At 46.5% G+C, this 22,356-nt stretch overlaps 1 protein-coding gene and 1 long non-coding RNA gene across 3 annotated transcripts in view; both read left to right on the top strand.

The window, feature by feature from the left end:
- The window catches only part of MET (MET proto-oncogene, receptor tyrosine kinase), a 126,506-nt gene extending 124,415 nt beyond the window's left edge, over nucleotides 1-2,091 (top strand). The window contains exons 20-21 of one of the 2 annotated variants that reach the window (XR_013356388.1): nucleotides 964-1,073; nucleotides 1,436-2,091. The gene's annotated coding sequence lies outside the window, so the exon portion shown is untranslated. Of the gene's footprint in view, nucleotides 1-885; nucleotides 1,074-1,435 lie in introns of both variants that reach the window. The other variant, XR_013356387.1, reaches the window with a different exon arrangement.
- A 12,538-nt stretch (nucleotides 2,092-14,629) lies between these two features.
- On the top strand, nucleotides 14,630-19,820 carry LOC144288243 (uncharacterized). The gene is made up of 3 exons (XR_013356214.1): nucleotides 14,630-16,837; nucleotides 17,745-17,877; nucleotides 19,332-19,820. It is a non-coding gene; the product is annotated as an uncharacterized LOC144288243 (long non-coding RNA).
- Nucleotides 19,821-22,356: the final 2,536 nt, after the last annotated feature.

The raw sequence follows: 22,356 nt of genomic DNA, 5'->3' as shown, positions 1-22,356 counted from the left end.
CCTCCCCACTGCCTAGTGCCTAGCAGGTTCGGGGATTCAAGGGGAGGGGTAGGTGAGGGAGGTGGACTCGGAATGGAAGAGAGAGGGAGTTCTCTATTCTTTCTGGCTTCTGTCCCTCAGTGGGTCCTGTCACCCACCCCTCTGGTCTCCCCGACCCCACCACCACCCTACTCCCCACCCCTTCCCACACCCCCGGCCTGAGGGGCTGCACTGTGGAAGCTGCGCCTGTCGCTGCTCCTGTTGTCGCCCCCGCAGCCCGCGGCCAGCACAGCCTGACCACGTCTCGGGGCAAAGCACACCACGGCTCCTCCGGAGCATGGACGGCTCTGGAGGCTGGGGACTGGAGGGTGGAGGCTGGGAGCTGGAGGGCTGGAGGCTGGAGGGCTGGAGGGTAGGAGGCTGGAGGGCAGGAGGCTGGAGGGCTGGAGGCTAGAGGGCAGGAGGCTGGAGGGCTGGAGGCCTGGAGGGCTGGAGGGCAGGAGGCTGGAGGCCTGGAGGGCTGGAGGGCTGGAGGCTGGAGGGCTGGAGGCTAGAGGGCAGGAGGCTGGAGGGCTGGAGGCCTGGAGGGCTGGAGGGCTGGAGGCTGGAGGGCTGGAGGGTAGGAGGCTGGAGGGCTGGAGGCTAGAGGGCAGGAGGCAGGAGGCCAGAGGGCAGGCCCCGGTGAGCACAGGGCACTGCTGCTGGCTGACTGTGGATGGCACGGTGGTAGGGCCCTGCGGGTGTTTAGGGCCCTGCGGGTGGTAGGGCCCTGCGCTTGCCTCTCCGCCTCCTCCTGAGGCTGCTGCAGAAGCACGACGCCTGTTCTACCCATTAACTCCACGAACACTCCATCCCCCCAAGGATTGAGGTTAAAAATTAATTACTCTCCCAACATATTGATTACAGGACTATAAATATAAAAACAGAACTCGGGAGCAACTACCGGGACCTTTGTTTAAACAGCATGTTTGCTCTTCTTAAAAGAGGGAATTCGTGTTGAAGGGACCTGGGAGCTGGAGAAAGATGCTGGAAAGGCAACCGCAGAGTGCCATCTAGCGCCCACCACGTCTTCACCAGCCGCATGTGAAGGAGAGGTTGGCTCTTGGATGTGGTCGTGGTCCTGGGTCTCCTCCTGGTGAAAGCTAGTCCTGGCCCCCTAGTTAGAGCCCCACTCTCACGCTGCTTTCACTGCTTGCCACCTGGCTGTAGATCCGAATTTTAAACAAGCAAAATACTCATTTTGGAGCTGCAGCGGGAGTAAGGCTTTGGTTCAAGGAGGCACTTTGTTGCCCTTTCCATCGCCCCTCATGGAACCCCCTCCCCCCCTTTTAACATCTTAGGGCAAGAGTGGCTCTGAGGTAGAGCTAACTTTTAATCGAGTTATGTTATTTATTTATTTATTTATTTATTTATTTATTTATTTATTTATTTATTTTTGGTCTCTTTCCCCGGGTAGTTATTCCAGAATATTTCACCTAATGAAAAGCGAACTCCTATTTCATGAATTAAAGGATGGAGAGTATGGAAGAGGTTAGGAGCTGGCGTTAAAATCTCTTGCCGTGGAAATTCGTTGTTATTGGGGTGGCTCGGATATCAGAGCGCTGCCGTCTGCAGACATTAAAATTCACTTTGTTTCGGGTCCCTAATACTGCCAGGCCCTTGCGAAGCACGACTCTGACATTATATTGGGCAATTCGCGCTGACCTAGTAACTCCAAGCAATCATCGCTGGTAACTTCAAGTGACTATGCTCCAAAAGAAACAGGGCCTAAGGTCACAGTTGTAAATCTTGCCACAGGAAGGCCAAAGATTATAATCTTTATGCCAAGTGCTACGGATTCCTTTCTGCTGAGCAGAGTCATATTTCAAAGACTTTACTCATCTGAAACCTGTAAGTGGTTGTGACAATAGCAGATATGGCTCCAATGACATCAAACACACATTTTAAAGAAAACTGGTAAATCGCTGGCAGGGGGGGAAAAAAGAAAAGCAATTACATTGATTATATCTGAGGTTCAGATTTTATAGTCCCAAGTTCCCACCCTAGTGGAATCCATGCATGATCATGTTTATGAATTAAAGGACTAACGTTATTAAATCATGGTTAAGTGAGGAGGGTTGTGATGCTGTTTCAGTGTATGTCTGTGTGACTTGCAAGCTAATTCTGTGTTGGCTGTGATGGTGTCGTGAAGAGGGGACACTAGTTCGGTTGAAATTTTGTGCTGTTGAGACTAAGGCCCGAGGTTTGATTACTAAACAGGGCGACCAGCCCCACTGTTGGTGCCTCGAGACATCCATACGTTTCCTCAAAATCCATGGGCTTTGGGAGAGCCGATATATAAATTGGCCCCTGCTAAAGAAATACACTTTAAACAATCTTATTAGACTTTTGATTTCATAAGGAACGCATGCTTCCTCCGCGCCAGTTAAGGTCAAAATGTCACTTTAGTAGAAGCTCGCATTCTTGCCAATGCTAACAATCCCTTCCAGGACCAGCCTGTTCGGGCAGATTCTCTCACCCTCATATTTTCATGCCTCTCACACTCGTAGAAGGATATACATTTACATTGATTTTAGGGTTTTTAAATAAACATAGGATCACGCTATGAACATAATCTGAGGCGGGATTATTTTCACTGAGCGGTATGTCACAGCTTGTAACTTGGCCTTTTTCATTGCCTAACATTCTGTAAAACGGGTGTTTAAAATTTCATTTAATCATTCCCCTCTTCGTGGGCAGGAAGGTGGTTTTCAAGCTTCGTTGTTGTTTTGTCTCACATTACAAAACAATGCTGCCAAAAATATCACAGAATCTAATATGCCAGCCTTTGATTCGATGACACAGTACTAAAGAGACAGAAAAGGTAATAAGTGATTGGTGCGGCCTCTAATATCAAGTTTCTGAAGTTGAAAGATTTCCCCAAGCCACATAATACGTCCAAACCCATGTCCTAACAAAGAGGCATGGCCGCATCTACTCCAGATCTGAAATTCTGGGGGTGGGGGCGGGGGATAAAAATGAGAAAGAGCAACTCTTTATGTTGATACTGTGATCTTCAGCACACTCTCTGCCAAAACCACATTCTGTGCAGGAATTTCATAAGATGGAACAATGTTAAGGTCTCATCTGTGCTCTGCAATCCAGTTATGAGTTAAGTAAGAACCTAAACAAGACATCCTTGGCCTCAGATGTGCCTTAAAAGAGCATTTCTAAAGAAAGTTATTTCAACTCACTTTTCTAAGAATGGGTCTAACTTGAATGATAGGGAGACCACTAGCACCAGAGCAAGAAGCCTGGGCCCAAGGGCTGGCTCTGGAACTTTTTTACAGCCATCATTTATTAAGAGCTTACCAAATATTTGTGCCAAATATTACACAAAAAGCTTTGCACAGGTTAACACCTATGATTCTCACAATAATCCGAGAAGGTGCTTGTTATTATTATCATCCCCATTTTATAAATGAGGAAACCGGGCACAGAGCCTTGCAGACCCTGCCCAAGATTACGTAGCTAATAGGTAGCAGGACCAGGAATCAAACATAGACACTGTTCCTCCAAGAACCTTTTAATCAATGTTCCCTAAGTAGACGACCTTGAGCCCTTTCCTTCCTAGGGCTCAGATAACTTATCTCAAATATGAGGGTAATAAACCTAGTCTACCTATTTCCCTGGGTCATTTGGAGGAGTGAGATCATTATATGTAAAAGTCTCAGTAAGTGATAAATCATTACACTTTTCAGGGTTTTTTTTCCTGGTTCTCAGAAATGAGCGAGATGAACCTCGGTAAAAATTCTAAAGCAGATGCCCCTTTTGAACAGAAAGGTTTGCACTTAGGCAAATCACCGGGCATGGGCCTTGCAACAGCACAGTACTCTGAAACTAGGTGTGATGTCCTCTTGAGAGAGAATTTAAGTGTAGCACGTGCAATGCAAAGTCGGTCCAGAGTCAGGGCCCCAGGCCCTCATCACCCCTACAGCACACCCTCTTTTCCTTCAGCCTTCCCATCTATAAAACCTAGTCCCTGTCTCACAGGCAATCTAAGTAACGTACCTAGTGTGCTTTGTCTGTACTAACACGGCCAAGTCAGAGAATAGCAACAGAAAACTTAAACCCAGAGAGGGGGAAAGCAAGGAATGCCACCGGCAGGGAGACCGACCCAGTCACCTCGGTGCCTCAAAAACCCTGGAGAGCCTCACTTTGATGACCACAGATTTTGTCTTTGTTGTTTGATTTTTCAGCCACAGTTGGCAGGCGCTGTTTCTTTGCCTTGAGTTCCTGCCACCCACAGGGAAACTACCTACTTGTTATTCCTTCTTCCAAGTACCAAGATATTTGTTGAGCATCTACCATGTGCCCAGCATTGTGCTCATCACGGCGAACACGGCGGGTACAATAGTAATCAAAATAAAGTCCCTGCCTTACGGAACCAACATTCTAGAGGGAGACATAAACAAAAAAAACTAAACCAAATGATCATAATATGGGTTAAGTGGCAGAAGGAACTCAACAGTGATAGTGAGACGATGGAGGTAGAGGGATCCACTTTGGTTGGGGTAGCAGTAAAGATGCCGAAGATGGAGCAAGGCAGACAGATTTCTTGAAGTCTCTTTAAAGACAGGGCCAACATAACTTGATGGATCTGATGTGAGGGATAAGCAAAGAGAGAAGTCGAGGATGACTACTAGGTTTGGGCAACAGACGACTGACAGGACTATGTCGCTATTTCCCACTCACACGTGGAAAATTGGAAGAGGGCCTGTGGAAGTCAAGAGTACCACTTGGAACATGTTCATTTTTAAATGCCTATAAGCCATTCAAATGTCAAGGTCAAACTATGAACCCAGAGCACAAAGGAAAGTTTTTGAAGTGAAAAATTGGGATGTTGTGAGCTTATAGACAGTGCTTAAAATCATAGGAATCCACAGTAAGCTGCTCGATGTTACCTTTCCCTTGGTTTTTGACATTTAATTAAGGACAGAAATGTGAAAATATGACTCCATATCTCCTTCCCTGTAGAGCCAAACCTTTTTTTTTTTTTTTTAAAGATTTTATTTATTTGAGAGAGAGAGAGCACAAGCAGGGGGAAAGGGGCATAGGGACAGGGAGAGGGAGAAGCAGACTCCTCTCTGAGTAGGGAGTCTGACACGGGGCTCGATCCCAGGACCTTGATATCATGACCTGAGCCAATCTCTCTGCTTTACCAACTGAGCCTTTTTTAAAAAGGCGCTCCTTTTTAAAAAGGTTTTACTCATTTTCAAGAATGGGTTTTTTAAATCCCTGTTCGTGAAATACCAGGGACACCCTAAGCCTCAGGAAAAAATATTTCTGGCTAGAAATGGAGAGGGAATTTTTAGGCTCTAGAAAATCACACTGATGGGGGGATCTGCTGCTCCGGTGGGGATAGGGAGCCATGGAATGAGCCAGCACTTGTACCAAGATGGACCTGGACTTGAATTCCAGCTCTGTTATGCAGCGTTAGGCAAATATCATATCCTTTTTATCTTTTCTTTAACCATTGGAACAACGAAAATTAAAATATCTACCTTCTAGAGTTGTGAGAATTATAAATAAGATGTGCGGAAATGCCTAGCACAGGACAGTCAGTAAATATTAGCAACATTACGTTTCTCTTCTTCCTTATACCGTAGAATGTCTTGAAAGACACGACCTCTGTGTCCCCACTTCCTTCTCTCAATTCGCTCCAATCAGGTTTCTCATCTGCTCACTCAACTGCATCGCTTTTTACCAAAGTCACCAGGGGTATTAACTCTGTCCTCGCTTTGTACCACATTTCCACAGCATTTGACTCAGGCGATCACACTCCTCCTGCAGTGGTTGGCTTTCTTCTCGTGGCTTCAGCAACGCCACACCATCCTTGTTTTCTGTCTGTGTCGCAGAAAACTCCTTCTCAGTCTCCTTCATTGGGTTCTTTTTCACAGCTCAAACTCAGTGATCTCAGGGTCAGTCCTGGAGCCCCACTTCTTTTGGAGGCTCACTCCTTCCAAAGTAATATCCAGTCCTGTGGTTTTAAATACATCTATGGACTCCCACATTTACATCTTTCCCTGCATTCCGAATTCATAAAGGCAGCTACTTACTTGACCTCTTCGTGTGATCACGCACCTCAAGTTTAACAGATAAAAAAAGGCGCTCTTGACCTCTCCCCCTCAAGTCTTCCACCATCTTAGTCAAAGAGCATCATCACCCACCCAGGCGCAATCTGCCAAAATCACCCTTTAGCACGTGCTATTAACTCCATTTCCAAAATATATCCACAATGTGTTTTGTCCATGCTGCCAAACCCCAAGACCAGGCCACCATTGTTTCTTACTTGAACTACTGCTCAAATGGTCTCCAAGATTCCACTGCAATCCATTCTTCCTTCACAGCCCGAGTGAGCTTTTAGGAACATAAATCAGGCCATGTCACTTCCACGGGTTAAAATTTTCAACAGCTTCTCACTGCACTTGGAACGAGGTCCAGGCTGTTTACCATGTTCACTGAGGTTTCTGTGATGGAGCCTCAGCTTCTTCTCCAGCCATCTCGTTCTACTCACCCCCTTTGGCACACCGCCCACCGCCTCACCAGCCTTCCTCTTTTCCTCTCTACTTGTTTCCCCTTCTGAGTCTTGCTCTAGCTGAACCCTCTGCCTGGAACTCTTGGCTGACCCCTTATCATCATTCTCAGTGAGGCCTTCCCTGAGCACCTGGTCTAAAATAGCGCTCGCCCCCTCGGTCATCTTCATCACAAAACCCTGCTTTCTTTGCTTTTCGTTGTTTATAACTATTTCAAATTATCTTGTTCATCTATGTGTTTACTTCTGTATTATCTGTCTCCTTCTGTTTGATTATAGGCACTAGGAAAGCTGGGATTGATCTTTTTCTTATTCATCCCTGTATCCTTAAAACCTAGATAGAGCCTCACACACAATAGACACCCAAAAGTATGTGTCAGATGAGTGAATGAATGAACAGTCCTTGTTATTGCTCTGCTGAGGTACAAAAGTGAGACTCGGGGCAACAGAATACCATCCGCTCTGTGGTTCAACTTTTACTGCTTGACCACTTCCATCTGCCTTGTCTAAATGCCTGTTCTTCTCATTATCTGCTCATACTCACATTTTAAACGTCAGTGCTTCCCAAGGCTCACCTGGTTATTAAATCCTCTCTTTTAAACATCCCTTATTTCCACCTTGTCTCCTCCTGCCCATGTTAACTGCCTACCTCGGGCTTCCATCATTTTTACCTTAATGCTAAACAGGCTCCTAATTGGTCCACCTCCCGCCAGTGTCAGCATTCTCAAACCCAATATCCACTTCTCAGTATGAACTGAGCTATTAAGCTTTCAGAGTTATCCACCTTTTCTACAGATTCCTAAGTAAGGTGGGGAAAGATCCCCTGTGACTGGGTCCCTGCCTTTCATAAGCATCACAGTTCACAGCTTCCTCTGATGCCCCAGCCAGTCCAAAATGATGTTTAAATGTTTCCCAACTTTCACTTCTTTGCTTCAGGGGAGACTGTTCCTTCTACTAGAGATGCCTTTCCATGGGGCCCACCCCTCCCATCTGAGTGTTGAACTCATATACCTCCTTCAAAACCCAACTCAAGGGTCTGCAAGATCCTCTCCAATCTATGATATCCATGCTGGTCCTTTTTTTTTTTTTCCTTTTTGATGTGCTGCTTCTTTAACAAACACATACTTTTGTAATTTTACTTTTTAAGCTATGTGGCAATTATTTATTAGTTTGATATATATTGTCAGCTCCTCAACGAAAAGAACTCTGTTTTATCTTTGCCTCTCTAGCACTCTGCCTGGGATGTCACTAATAAACATTTGTGGATAAAGAAAAATAGAGAAGCTAATGATAGTGCAGTCAGCCACTCAATACACATGCATTATCAACGGTAAGTTGTGTTTCCAAAGTATTATTTTGAGAGTCTCAAAGAAAGAGGTTGTCTACTGTTACTCTTCAGTATCTACCAAAAAGGAGTGATGGAAGAATAAAAATTATATACAGATAACCTGTAAACAAGGGGGGGGGGCATGGGTAGGAGCGCCAACTGCACAATCAAAAATCCATGTATAGGGGATCCCTGGGTGGCACAGCGGTTTGGCGCCTGCCTTTGGCCCAGGGCGCGATCCTGGAGACCCGGGATCGAATCCCACGTCGGGCTCCCGGTGCATGGAGCCTGCTTCTCCCTCTGCCTGTGTCTCTGCCTCTCTCTCTCTCTCTGTGACTATCATAAATAAATAAATAAAATTAAAAAAAAATCCATGTATAAGCTGAGTCCCAAAAAACTTTACTAATAATGGGGCACCTGGGTAGTTCAATGGGGTTGAGCCTCTGACTCTTGATCTCAGCTCACGTCTTGATCTCAGAGTCATGAGTTTGAGCCCTGTGTTGGGCTCCACACTGGGTGGTTTGGTTTTTTAAAATACAAAAGCAAAGCAAAAAAAATCCAACTTATTAATAGTCTACTGTTGACTGAAAGCCTTCCGTAACACATTGCAATTCACATATTATATGTCATATATGCACTATACTCTTACAATGAAGTAGAGAAGAGAAATGTTATTAAGAAAATCATGAGGAAAAGAAAATACATTTACAGAACTGTAGTATAAAAAAAAAAATCCATGTCTCAGTGGACCCACACAGTTTAAGGGTCAACTGTATTCTGAAGTCTTGCTTCAAAATTTAGGTCAAAGCGCAGGAACTGGAAATCACAGTTTTGAGAACTCTTTGTCACCACGGTGCCTCTCCGCTCCACTGGTCACTTTGAAAATGGCCAGTAAACAAATATTTGTCATGCATCTTATAATTGCTTTGATTTTTTTTAAAAAAAATAGCCTGCAATCTGCTTATTATGAGAGCTCTAGGTTATTTTGGAATTCCTGAACCAAAATGCACAAATCAGTTCTTTTAATAGTCCTTGGAAATAAAGAGCAACTGAGCAGATGCCAAAAGAAAGGGAGAAGCTTGATGTTCTTTTGGTGGGGCCTGAAAATACTATGAACACTAATAACCGCTCGAACCATTGCACTGCCGTCAGTGTTCACTGTAGAAGTGCACTATAAATAAAAGCCTTTTTTTTTTTTTTTGGTTTTTATCTCCTAAAAATATCTGAAAGACTAAAATAGGAGGTACATCTGAACCGTATTATAACATCTCTGCTGCTCAAAAGAAACAAAATTGCCTTCCCCTTCTCTGAAGGCCTTTTCCCACCTACCACATATGGTATTATCTTTATAAAATGCCTGTTAAAAAGCACCTAGGAAGGTTTCTCCCATGAAAAATTTAATTCTCATGACTTTCTTGATCTGTCAGATTTTCAAAGAGAGACCAGCTCCCCGAAGAGGTCTAGAGGATAAGAAACAGGAAGTTGTTGGTGGAAAAGGAAGCCTGAAAAGAGAAGGACAGAACTAGAGGCAAAATTCAGTTTGCTTTTGACTACATTGGGCCCTGATTCTTGCATAACAGTGTGGTGGTTAAAACTTGCACATGAAGGAACCAGAGCAGGAGCCTCCTAGAGAATGCTGGGTAAGGAGTTAGGATTCGACCTCAAGACTCTCGGGGGCTCAGTCCCCACAGAAGAGCAGTCTTTGTTTTGCGCTCCTCTTGCAGTTTGGAAGCCAGGACTCCTGAGTCAGTGAGTTACCAAAGCGCCGAGGATCCAAAGCACTGTGTGAGGCTCCGAGCTGGGGAGTGCCTTCCGCGAAACCGGGCTGGATGACACTGTATTTGCATTTTTTAATAAAAGTGTGAGAAAAAGCTCAGAAAACCGAGAACTCCTAAAATGTCAGAATTAGGGAGGAAAGCCACAGCAATGAAACGCTTTGCCGGGGGTGGGGATGCAAGATACAGCATGAAGCACAGTTTTTTTGAACTACACCAGAGTGGAAAAGACGCCACATCCAACAGACTCCAGGAAGAACAGCCTGGAATCAATGGGAAATGCTACAAGATGGGAATGGTGTGTGAGAATGGGCCGTGAGGCCTGCCCTCCTCCCTGAGGTAGAAGCAGGTGGCCATGGCGGAGGCCGGAAATGGAAAGGTGGAAGGCTGGCCAGCAAGAAGCTGTTCCATGAAATAAATTATCTTTTCCAGATACAGAACAGATTCTAATATTGTTGTTATTAAGCGTAACTATTTACTAAAACTTTTATTTATAGAGGCACACCGAAGGTTTAAAAAAGCTATGGCTAGTTGCCGGGGAAAAAACCCCACTCTTTAATAGTAAATTAATAGCAACAGTACTTATTACATCGGCATCCCTCAGCATTTACCTTTTTAAAATTTATTTATTTATTTGAGAGAGACAGAGAGAGAGAGAGCAGGGGGGAGGGGCAGGAGAAGAAGAGAGAAACTCAAGCCAACTCCGTGCTGAGCACGGACGCGGGGCTCCATCCTACGACCCTGAGATCAGACCCGAGCAGAAAACCAAGAGTCAGACACTTAACCGACTGTGCCGCCCAGGTGCCCCAGTATTTACTTTTTTTAAAGTACCGCAAACTGAGTGGCTTAAAACAATAGAAATATGTTTTGCCTACAGTGTAGAATCAAGGTGTCCACAGAGACATGCTCCAAGACCAAGCAGGATCCTTGCTTGCCTCTTCCCAGCTTCTGGTGGGAGCCATCAATACCTGCTGGGCCTTCGCTGCCAGCTGCTTCCCTGCACCTCTGCTTCTGTCATCATGCGGTCCTCTCCCGGCGTATCTCTCCTCATGTAACGTTGTCCTCTTCCTGTAAGGACACCATTCGCACTGCATTAGGACCAACCCTGATGACCCTATCTTAACTTGATTATGTCTGCAGAGACCTTATTTCCAAATAAAGTCATACTCCCAGGTGTCGGGGGTGAGGACGTCCACATATCTTTTTGAGGGACACAGTGAAACTCCCATCATCCCAAATTCTTTCCCTTGATCCAGCCTCCAATGGTAATCTCAAACAGGCCAACCCCTAACATAAAATTGTCCCAAGCTCTAAAATAGATTTGTCCCAAACCCTGCCACTTTCAAATGCAAGCTGACATCTGTCTTTCACCGTAACTAATATCCATTCAGTAATCTTACGGCATTCGTCTTATGGGATCCATTTCCAAAGCACCTTTACCTTTGATTTACACATCATATAAATGGGGAAATTCTTCATACATTCGCAATTCTTTGGCTCTATCTGTACGTCCCATTCTTGTATGTCTATTTTTGACTGTGAGCTCCCAGAAGGCAATGACTGATTAATGCTTCCTTCCCTTTTTCCTCTTTTGCTCTTTAGAGGAATTCCTACAGCAGAATTTTTGGGACTCCTAAAGATATAACTCTCTCACATATAAGCAGCCTGGCGGGGTTGAGTCTGGGTGGTTTCGCCCGCAGCCACACGCTGTATTTAGAACCCTCTCCTACCTTCTAACTCAAACTTTACCCTAAATGACCTAAATGTAACAGGCTCTTTACTTCTTCGTGAGGAATTTTATTTCCGATGCCCCCTTGCCCTTCCTTTAATCTGGCCTCCCTGAACCTATCCTCCCACGAGTACAGCAAACACTTCTCTATATAACTAAACACCAGATAGGGCCATGAGACAAGTTACTTTCCCCGGACACTCCTGGGACCCGGACCAATGAAGAGATAGATCTGAAAACCTGTTCAAGTGAATATTTCCCTCCTCCTCATCGTATCATAATCGTCCCCGTCACCGTGAACATTTCTAAGTGCTCGACAGCTGTTTTCTCATCAGAAGCCCGATGAAGTAGGCATTTAATTATCCTAATTTAACTTCTGCACCAGGAAAACTGGGTACAAGGACACTCAGTAAGTTGCCCGAGGTGGCACAGCTACGAGGTGCTGGAGCACAGGAGTTCGTGGCGTCGAGGCAGCGCTGTCTGCTCCAGGCCCTCCTGCAGCCCGGGCCCGACTTCACATACGCGCAGCTGGAAGCTACGGCCCACCTTGTGAGAAAGAGACGTTCTATGAACAGGAAGGAAGGACCAGCGGCGTGGCCTTGGCCACAGGTTCTGGGGTAGCGGGTTCCCTCCTTTGGAGACAGAGCCGAGGCGGACGTGAGTGGGGGGAGGAAGAGAACTGAGTGACCCCGAGTGGCTCGGGGGGCCTGCTCCTCCTCCACGGAACCCCCTGGCCTCTGCCTGGTGAGACGAGCTTCGCCTTCCTGTTCTTACCTCCCTTTATTTCTAAGGAACAATCTAGATAATTATGCCAGAAATGTCACAAGTGAACCGACACATGGGACTTAGGAGAAAGGGGGAGGAAGAGTGAGAGTCGAGGCAGCAGCTCGGGACAGCAGGAGTGGCCGCGGCAGAGGAAGCCCGAAGGACAGGGCCGCCGAGGCAAGGAAACCTTGGCTCTCTTCTCTCTGCAGGCAGCGAGCGAGGGCAGGCGGATGCCGGAGAAGCCCACAAACCAGGCAGCTCGTCCTCTCTTCCTTCCTCCTCCACGAAATGTCTTCAGACAACGAATTCAAAGCATCACGAGAGGCAAGAAGAGCTCTGGGGCTCGGGCGGCCATGGCGGGCTCCAGGCGCTGGAGCCCGGGCGCGTGTGCTGGGTCCTCAGGCCCCTCAGCCTCCCCTCGCCCGCTGGGCGTCTGGGCGAACCTCCCCGCCAAGCTCTCCTTACCTGTCTGCGTTTCTGTAATTCAGCCGAGCTGTGTGCGGGCTGCGGCCGCCCGCTGCGGGGGAGACTGAGGCCTGAGGCCTGAGGCCTGAGGCCAGGCCGCGGCCCAGGGGAGCCAGCCCTGCGCGGGGGCAGTGAAATCCTCTAGTGCTTCTCGCTCAGGTCGTGCCCTCGTCCAGGCCTGGACGCCCTCCCTTCCCTGGCTCCAGGCCGACGAAGCTGAACTCTCCTCACCGTCTGTTTGACCCGCAGTACTGGGCGTCCTGACCATCATGACAGCCGTTTCTCCAAATGGTCCCGTTACCTGTTCAAAACTTGCAGAGAAGAAGAAAAGAGCACATGCTAATCATGGCTCGGATATACTGAGGCCTCACTAAGTGCCAGGTGTGGGCCAAGCTGTCGTGACCTCAGGTAATCCTCCAAGGTCCTCGAGAAGTAGAAAGTGCCAGGTTTAACGTAGGGACTTGCTGATGATTGATGGCTTATAACCTATAAAAATGACAATTTTCTATTTTGGCCTACTCTTATTATCCCGTTTTACAGATAAATAAACTAAGGCTCGTGGAGAATAAAGAATTTGCCCCAAACAAATGATGGGGCCAAATATCTGAATCCCAGGCAGGGCGAGCCAAGAGCCAAGAGCCTGCAGAGGCGTTTGCAGGACTCCGTGTGTAACAGAGGCTTCAGGACAGACACATACAGATTTTTACACACGTAAAAAGTCTCTGAGCAGCTTTTGTTCTTTATCGGGGACAGATTCCCTCCTTGAATCAGTAATGTTTTTCCTTTTGATGCCAAATACTTAATAGAAAGCCAAAAGTTTCAAAGGAAACATCACTGTAAAAAAAAAAAATTGTCCATTACGCCTCCAAAGGTTCTACTCTCCTAGTAATTAACTGTTCATCACCTTTCTGGCCTTTTCCACAGTGATTCTGAGAATGATCATAGCGCTGATGCCCTGGAAATGATTCATCCAGTTGGTCGGTATAGTTGGTTGGGTGGTTCGATCTGTAGGAGGATAGGGATTAAGGAAATCAAAATGAATTTGTTGTTCCAAAGAGAGGTCTTAGGAAGTAAAAGAACATCAGATAAAAACTGAGGAAATCTGAATAAAATATAGACTTTACTTAATAATAATAAATCAATATTGGTTTATCAGTTGTCACACATATATCATAATCATGTAAGACGCTAGTAATATGGAAAACATGGTACCGGGTATGTGGGGACTCTCTGTAATATCTTGGTGATTTTCCTGTAAATCTAAAATTATTCTAAAACCACAAGTTTATTCTTTAAAAAAAAAGAAATCTGGGACACCTGGGTGGCTCAGCAGTTGAGCATCTGCCTTCCGCTCAGGACATGATCTGGTGCTCCCTGGATGAGTCCCACATCGGGCTCCCTGCAGGGAGCCTGCTTCTCCCTCTGCCTGTGTCTCTGCCTCTCTCTCTGTGTCTCTCATGAATAAATAAAATCTTTAAGAAAAACAATCTATCTAAACATCTCCCCTGCTGATTTGGCGTGGCCATTATATCAATCAGAATCTTTTTAAAATATTAGTTGGAAAATTAGGTTAAGCTGAAAAAAGTAATACTTTAGCATAGTTTCATTTTATATATTATTTCCCTAATCCGGTTACCCCACAGTGATCTCAGTTGTGGTTTGTAGACTCCTCCTCAGAAAGCCTTAAGGAATGATAAGGGTTCCCCTAATTCATATGCCTCTGTTTCTCACCCCTTGGGGTCAGTAGCAATGCACAGGCAGGCAAATGAAACCACATGAACACTGGACTGGAACATTAGTTATGGGGTGTATAAAAAACATAATTTAAATTTCAAAGTAATGTACACTTTCTTCTGCATAAAAGTTTGAGAAGCATTGACATGTACAGAACAAATATTGCTTATAGACTGATATATACTACAAACTTAAGTTTATATGGTTTTTTAAAGATTTCATTTATTTATTCATGAGAGACAGAGAGAGAGGCAGAGACACAGGCAGAGGGAGAAGCAGGCTCCATGTGGGGAGCCCAATGTGGGACTTGATCCCCGGACCCCGGGATCACGCCCTGGGCCTAAGGCAGATGCTCCACCTCTGAGCCCCCCAGGTGCCCTCTATGTTCTTTATATCACTCTTTTTGGAGGGTATGTAGATGCTGCTGTGATTAATAAACACAGGTATGTGGATAGGAAGAGGGTGGAAGAGACATCCTATCTGTGCAAAGTCCCACCCTCAGCATCTTGCCTCAGCTCTCCTGCCTCCAGCCTCTTTCCCCAATGAGGCCCCTTCTGTCCAAGTGTGAATTAGCACCCTTCACCTGCCAACTTCTGCCACCCTGCCCCAGCGTCTGCCCCAGCGACTGCCCCAGCGACTGCACCTGCTTGCAATTAGCAATCTCAATGGTCCTTGTCCCCTCAGGACACATCCCAGCCCGGCTCTGCTCTCAGAACTCTTCTGTTTCAAGTTTTTGTTGCTATTCTTAATCCACTCCCCCCACACACACCCACCAGGATCTGAAAATCTGAATGAGTGCTTGATTTTCCCAATCTTAACATGGATTTATTTTTGAAAAGTTGTCCAGGATTTTTAGATTGCTTCCTGTCACATAACGTCAGATTTTCACAAAATACATATGCCCTGCTGTGGCGACTTTTCTCTCTTTTATGTGTCTGATTTGAGAGAATGAGGTAGTAAGGACAAAACTAACATTTCACAGAAAGGGAGGGATGAATGTACCATAAATTTATGAAAATATGCTCATCGTTATTAGTAACTAGGGAAACGCAAACCAAAACAATTAGATACCATTTTACACTCACTACTGGGGGAGGAAAAAAAAGATAGCCCATACCAAGTGATGACAAGAATGTGGAATGTGGGGCCGTGGGAATTCACAAACACCCCTGGTAGGAGTACCAATTTGTACAATCACTTTGCATTATTTGTTAGCATCCTCTAGTAAGGTTTAGGATGTGCATGCCCTGTAACCAAAGAATTCTATCCTCAGATACAAGAATATTCCCAGCAGTATTATTCATAATAGCAAAAAAACCCTCAAAACCTGCAAACACTACAAATGTCTATCAACAATAGAATGAATAAATGAATGGTAGTCCATTCACACGGTGAAATATTATTCAAAAAAAAAAGTAGAGGGAGTGGGGAGATGAACTACAGTTACACAGATTTTTAGCTTGGGTTAAATCTAAGGAAAGAACTAAGTACCAGAAGAATATATAATCATATAAGGTTACACTTATTTAAAGTTCAAAAACAGGGGATCCCTGTGTGGCTCAGCGGTTTAGTGCCTGCCTTTGGCCCGGGGCCTGATCCTGGATGGCCTGGGATCGAGTCCCACATCAGGCTCCCTGTATGGAGCCTGCTTCTCCCTCTGCCTGTGTCTCTGCCTCTCTCTCTCTCTCTCTCTCTCTCTCTCATTCTCTATCATGAATAAATAAATAAGTAAATCTTTAAAAAATAAAAAATAAAGTTTAAAAACAGGAAAACCATATTGTGTAAATACATGTATCTCCATAGATCTATATATATGTGATAAAATATTTTTTAAAAATAAATAAATAAATAAATAAATAAAACAGTGATTAACCCAAAATTCAGGATAGTAATTATCTAGGGTAAGGGTGAAGGGGCACACAGTAGGCTTCAAAGTACTGGTAAAGATTATATCTTTAGCTGGATGGGGGTACGCGAATGCCTATGTTATACTTCTCTAAACTGTATCAATGTTGTGTGCGTCTCTCCCATGTTGAGATCCCTGAGAAGCTGCCTCTGAGATGGGGATTATGGTGTCAGAGGTTTATCTGGGAGTGTTCTTGACTTCAATGCACCTATGGAAGGGAACTGAAGAGAGCAAGATCGCACTGGGGAGAAGTTACCAGCAGTGCAGGTCTCAGAGAAGGTCACAACCAACCACACGGAGAGTTTTGAAACTGGGATGGCCCTGAAGTCAGGGTGTCCTGACTTGGTGACGGGGCTGGTCTTCGTATATCCGCACCCATCAGCCACTGGACACAGGCCACCCTCGGGGAAAGGTCTTGACCTTGACCAAAGCAGCTCTCTTCAGCCTCGGCCCCACGGACAAAGTCAGGAACCGAAGGCGATGAGGCCGGATGAGGGTCAGAGGCAGCCACGAGGCAGGAGGCTCTGTCCGTGGAGTTGCACACCGGTTTTCTGCTGGTAGAGGCGAAACCAGTGAATCAGAGGTGCGTTGGTTCCATGGCCCAGACTGTCAGGATTAGCAGACAGAGAAGAGTCAGCCTCAGGCCCAGTGCATTGGTCACACCCAAGAAGTTCAAGTTGCATATGGGGTCCTGCTCTGTCCCCACCTGATTGTGAGGGACAAATGTGGAAAAGGACTTTTTTTTTAAGGAGCAATTTAGTTATTTGAGAGGGTGGGAGGGCCAGAGTCCCTACTGAGTGGGGAGCCCAGTGTGGGGCTCGATTCCAAGCCCCTGAGATCATGACCTGAGCCCAAATCAGGAGTCAGCTGCTCAACCTCCTGAGCCACCCATGTGCCCCTAAGGACGTTTATTCTGAGTCTGGCTTTGACTGTATGATGGAAGGAGGCCCACTGGGGTGGTGAAAAGTACCTCGAGAATTCTAGCCTTGTTCAAATGACAGAACAAGGGCACTCTGTCTTCTGTCCTGCTGCCAACCGTCTCATCATAATAAATGCTGCTGTTTATTAGCCATTTGCTATAAATCACTGTTTGACATGCTTCGTGTGTATTATCTCATTGACTCTTCACAACAGCTAAATGATGGGTACGATACCCATTTTCATTTTACTGATAAGGAAACTGAGGCATAGGTGAACTAAATCACTTACTCAACCTCTCCAGGCTCAGAAGGAACAGGACAGGCAGTGCCCTTGAGCAGCGTGGCTCCAGGAACCGTCCTCTGAGCACTGCGCACCCCCCAGCTTTGGGAAGGGTCGGGCTCGGGGTGGCAGGAGCTCTGAGTCTCGCACGGCTCCCTGGGCAGGGTGGCAGCTTGACGAACTGTCCACACGGAGAGGCAAACGAGCATCCGGGCAGGGAGTGTGTGCTGGGTGGGGTGCTAAGGGTCCCCAGCACCCAGTTTACCTGGATTCTCGCTGTGACTCCCTAGAAGCATGCAGGCACTCCTCCCGGAGCCCCAGGACTGTTCTGTGTCACAGCTGCTGCCCATGAGCACAGGGCTGAGGAATAATTTGGGTTGTGACCTGGAGTTCTTGTCTGCAGATGGATTTTGAGAGAATAAGGTGAGTGGCATCACCAGCCAAGAAAGGATGTTAAAAAATTCTCAGGCCTTGGAGAAGTGGGAAAGCTGAGTGAAAAAGAAAGGGAATAATTGTTTTCTGAAAGTTTCAGGAAATGTCGATAGTGGGATGGGAACTTTGAGGCCTGTCCCCGCAGCAGAGGGGTTAAGGGCCAACCTGGAGGCTTGCGGCTGGGTGCACCCCCTGGCTCCATCTGCATACCTGGAGGCCCTGAACCAGGTGCTGAAATTCTCGGTACCTGAGGCCCTGGGGTTGAGGGGGGGGGATGGCACTCCCCTCCCAGCACTGCTGTCTAACGCATATAGAGTTAACCTGTGTCCAGCGTTTAGAACCAGGCCTGACCCAAGTTGTTCTAAGTACCTGCGTGCTATTATTATCTCTTCCTGGGCAGTGGGACATTGTTTGCCCTGACAATTCTATTCCGGCCTTTCTTATTTTTTTTTCTCCAGGAAATCAGGGTGTGGTTCTGGGATCAAAACCATTCAGGGTAACAAAATAACTAACTATTCTTTTTTTTTTTTTTTAATAACTAACTATTCTGTCTGGAAGGAAGGCGAGTATTCCAGACTAATAGGTAGGCTAGTTCTTAATACCTGGAAGCACATCAAAGTTCATAATTTAAAAACAGAAGACACAATCCCACTCTCTGGCTCTCTGGTTCCTTATATGTAAAGTGTGGTGGGGTTGTAGGTTCAGCTGGTGGCCTTGTGCAGAGCCGTGATATTCTTCAGAGGGGTTCTAGGCCTCCCGGGAGGGCTGGGGGAGAAGTTGTGCTGGCAGGACCCCAACCTCCCTCTTCAACCCGAGTGGCTCCAATCGCGTCTGGTTTATGTATTTTCATCACTGTAAGAACAAAATACCTGTAGGTGGAGACAGAGCGGAACTACAAGGCCTTGACTAAAAATGTAATCAAGCTCTTCCTGGAGTAAGAGTCTCAAAGCTCCTCTTTGTATAATTAAGGGCACGGCCATTAAACTATTATACCTTTTCTTTAATTCATGACAAATCCAAACGAGCACAATCTGGAAAGCAGCAGGGAGAGGAATGAACAAATTGAATTAATTCTTGTGCCTGAATGTGAATGTAGAGCCTCAGAAAGGGCGATGCTTTGCAAATTTAAGACAGAAAATATTTGTATCCTTTAATAGTTAAACATCCCTGTCTCTAAGAAGTACTTTTCTGAGGGCAGATGTGTGCCTCGGGCAGGCCCACCAGGGCTGACTTATTCATTAGACACAGTAGGCACGTTGCTTCGGGCCCACAAGACTTGTAGGGCCCCAAGGAAGAGTTTTAATTTTCATTTCTTTCAGAATCAGAAGAAAAAAATATATAGTATTATATAGTATTATATAGAATAATGAATCCAGCCCAGATTAATTTATCTTTGTAGCAGCACAATCATAAAATGTAATTTTTAAACTTTTTTTTTTTTTTAGATGAAGGGCTCAAGGCCAACATGCCAGCGGCCCACTAGTGTCACAGTGTAGCCCCCGTGCGCCCAGCTCACAGCCCTACAGGGTTGTGAAGGGGACCCAGTGGCGGGCCAAACCCTGTCCCCGCCCTACTGGCGGTGCACCGTCCCCAAATCCCCGTGCCACGTCTTGGAGCTAATCCCCTGAGCTGCTGCCATGTTCGTCCAGATGGATCCCCTGTGCTGCGTCCTGGAAACTTTCCTGCTCACACCATGGAGGCAAGTGAACCGGGTGGGCAGCCCCTGGGACTCATCAGCAATGCCCACCTGCCAAGCGCCACCCAAGACCTAAGGCATCAGAATCCGCCTTGTAGCGAGGTGCTGAGCGAGCTGCAAGCACCTTGAGCCTTGCAGGGGCCCAGGCCAAGCCTGGGGACTCAGACGCAGGGAGCAGACCAGGCACCAGACCAGGGCCCGAGGTTGCCAGGGCCTGTCCTGAAGCAGGGGGGACGCGCAGGTCGCCAGGTGAGGCTGAGGGCTGGGGCACCAGGAAGGAGGCGGGGATGGCATTCCAGGGGACCTGGTTGGAGGTTTCGCCATTACTGGGCCTTTTCCATTTGGACTCGGGGAAAAGGTTGGCATCTCCTGTCTGCTCGAAGCCTGAACGCCTGCCCACCCGGCTGGTGATGCTCCGGAAGCTGAAGTGACAGGGCAGGGAATAAACAGTTTCTTCTCCCAACCTGGGCCCAGGTGACAGACCCCATCCCAGCAGGGCCTGTGCGCCCGGCTTCCCCAAACCGAGCAGCGGTGCTCAGTGTAGCCAGCATCACCGGGGATCGGGGACCCCCAGGAGCAGCTTTCACGTAACCATCTCAACAGGGATGTAAAACAAAACCATCTGCTCTCCCCCTGTGCCTTTGACAAAAGCGGGGTGTGGTGGGGGTGGCTAGCTTTTAGGTGACAGTAACGTTTCACCTAGGTTTTCTTCTTCTTGAAGAGGTGATTGCATTGTTTCTAAATGTTGGAAAACTCTCTAAACATTAAGTACCCTCCTGTTCCTTCCAGCTGCGATGCGGCCTGCTGCAGCCCCTGCTCCTCCCTGTCTGGGAAGGTTTGGGGCCCCCATCGCTGCCTTCCTCTCTCCAGCTTCCAAGGGCTGAAAAAAGGCTCACGAGGAGGGAGTTGATGATGAAAGGACAATACCGACTTCATTACCGGAGCAGCCGAATGGGAAAATGAAAACAGATTCCCACACCCCAGGGAATGATTGCCCTCGGTGAGGGGCAGCACTTGGAATGGGTTGGAGCCACCCCTGGCTAGGTGACTGGCTGGTACAAGCTAGCCAATCAGAGTCAGTCCCTGGTACAAACCAACCAATCAGAGCCAGTCCCTTACCCAGCCAGTCACACTCACCCCAATAAATTCACCACCCTGACACCAATAAACAGCCCCACAGAGGAACCAGGCTCCTGCAGACCGTGTCTTCACCTCTAAGCTTCTGCAAATTCACCAATCCCTGAACTCCACGGATCCCCTGCAAAACTCTATCAGCAGTGTTAGCAGCAGCCAGCATGGAGCAACTGTGCTTCCTTTACTGTGGTTAACAACCAATTCAGTTTTGTTGTGCTATTTCATATATCAGCGCGGGGCTCGGGGGTCACATCATCCTTTGACACCATGAACCTAGGGCTCTGTATGAGTCTAACTTCCTTACCCAGTTGTAGACGGAGAAGTTTTGTTGACTACATAGAGAAAGAGGCCAGGGGAGAGCCCTGGCATTCTCACTAAGGTTTGCAGCGCTAGGGGAAGAGAAAGAAGTAGAAGAATTCTGGTTTTCAACATCCGCTGTCCTTGGAGTGGGATATCCGCTGGACTCCCTCCATCTCACCAAGCCTTCCACAAGTTCTTGTGGAAGAGAGGAGAGGGGAGACCAGAATGAGAGGATGGAGAAAAGAAGTGGAGATAATGCTCCCAAACTGCTCCTTCCAGAGGTATGAGGCTAATTGCCCCATAAAAACAGAAGGAAGACAGAGCAAGGGCTCCCCCTAAATGTTCTCTATACGAATAGCTTGCAAGGTGCTTGGGGACAGAAGACAAAACAACTGAGAAACACAAATAGGGCAAAATAGTCTGAGAAAGAAATTGTCATTGAGGGTCATATAGGGAAAAAGAGTTTGAGAGAGAAGATAGAGTTCGAGATGACCCGGGAAAGGTGGATCCAATTCATTAAATATCAGGTATTTATCAAGCACCATCATATAAGGCTGTGGGTGCTGGGTTGTATAAACAAGGTAAGTAAGGTCACTATCTCTAACCTCAGGACCTCATAACCCGAGTCAGTGGTTTGCAAATATAGTTGCACATTGGAATCATCTGAGGAGTTTTTTAAAAAAAATACCCGTAATCCTGATTTAATCGCTCTGGGGTAGATTCTGGGCATCCTTTAAAGCCTCAGGTATAGGCAAAGAGCTCTTTAAAAGGGCAGGAAAAAATAACCATAAAAAATGTGGACTTCATTAAAATTGAGATTTTATGATCATTAAAGCCATCCTCCAGAGAGTGAAATACAAACCACAGACTGAGTGAAGATATTAGTAATGAATATATCCAACAAATATCCCTCAGCAGTAGAATGGGTAGATAAACTGTGGTACATGGATACAATGCAGTACTACACACCATAAAAAAGAAACTACTCACGCATGGAGCAAAATGGATGAATCTCATATTTTGCTGAGTGGAAGAAGCCAAAGACAAAAGAGTATGTCCCGAATAATTGTTAAAATTTCAAGAATAGGTAAAACTAATGATGGCAATCCCAGTTATCTTTTGGTGACTTGACTGGGAAGAGGCACAGCAGAACTTTCTAGGCAGCTAGAAATATTTATTTATTTTATTTTTTTATTTTATTTATTTATTTTTTTTTTAATCCTGATCTGGGTGCCAGTTACACAGAGTGTGTACAAGGGCAGTTCTCAGAGAGGAATACAGTTGTGAAGTGTCAGCAACCAACATACACAGCATCTAGGGGAAAGAGGAGTCCTAGCCCG

The sequence above is a fragment of the Canis aureus genome, chromosome 18 (assembly GCF_053574225.1).
Source record: "Canis aureus isolate CA01 chromosome 18, VMU_Caureus_v.1.0, whole genome shotgun sequence".
Taxonomy (NCBI): domain Eukaryota; kingdom Metazoa; phylum Chordata; class Mammalia; order Carnivora; family Canidae; genus Canis; species Canis aureus.
This window is presented reverse-complemented; position numbering and strand designations above follow the sequence as displayed.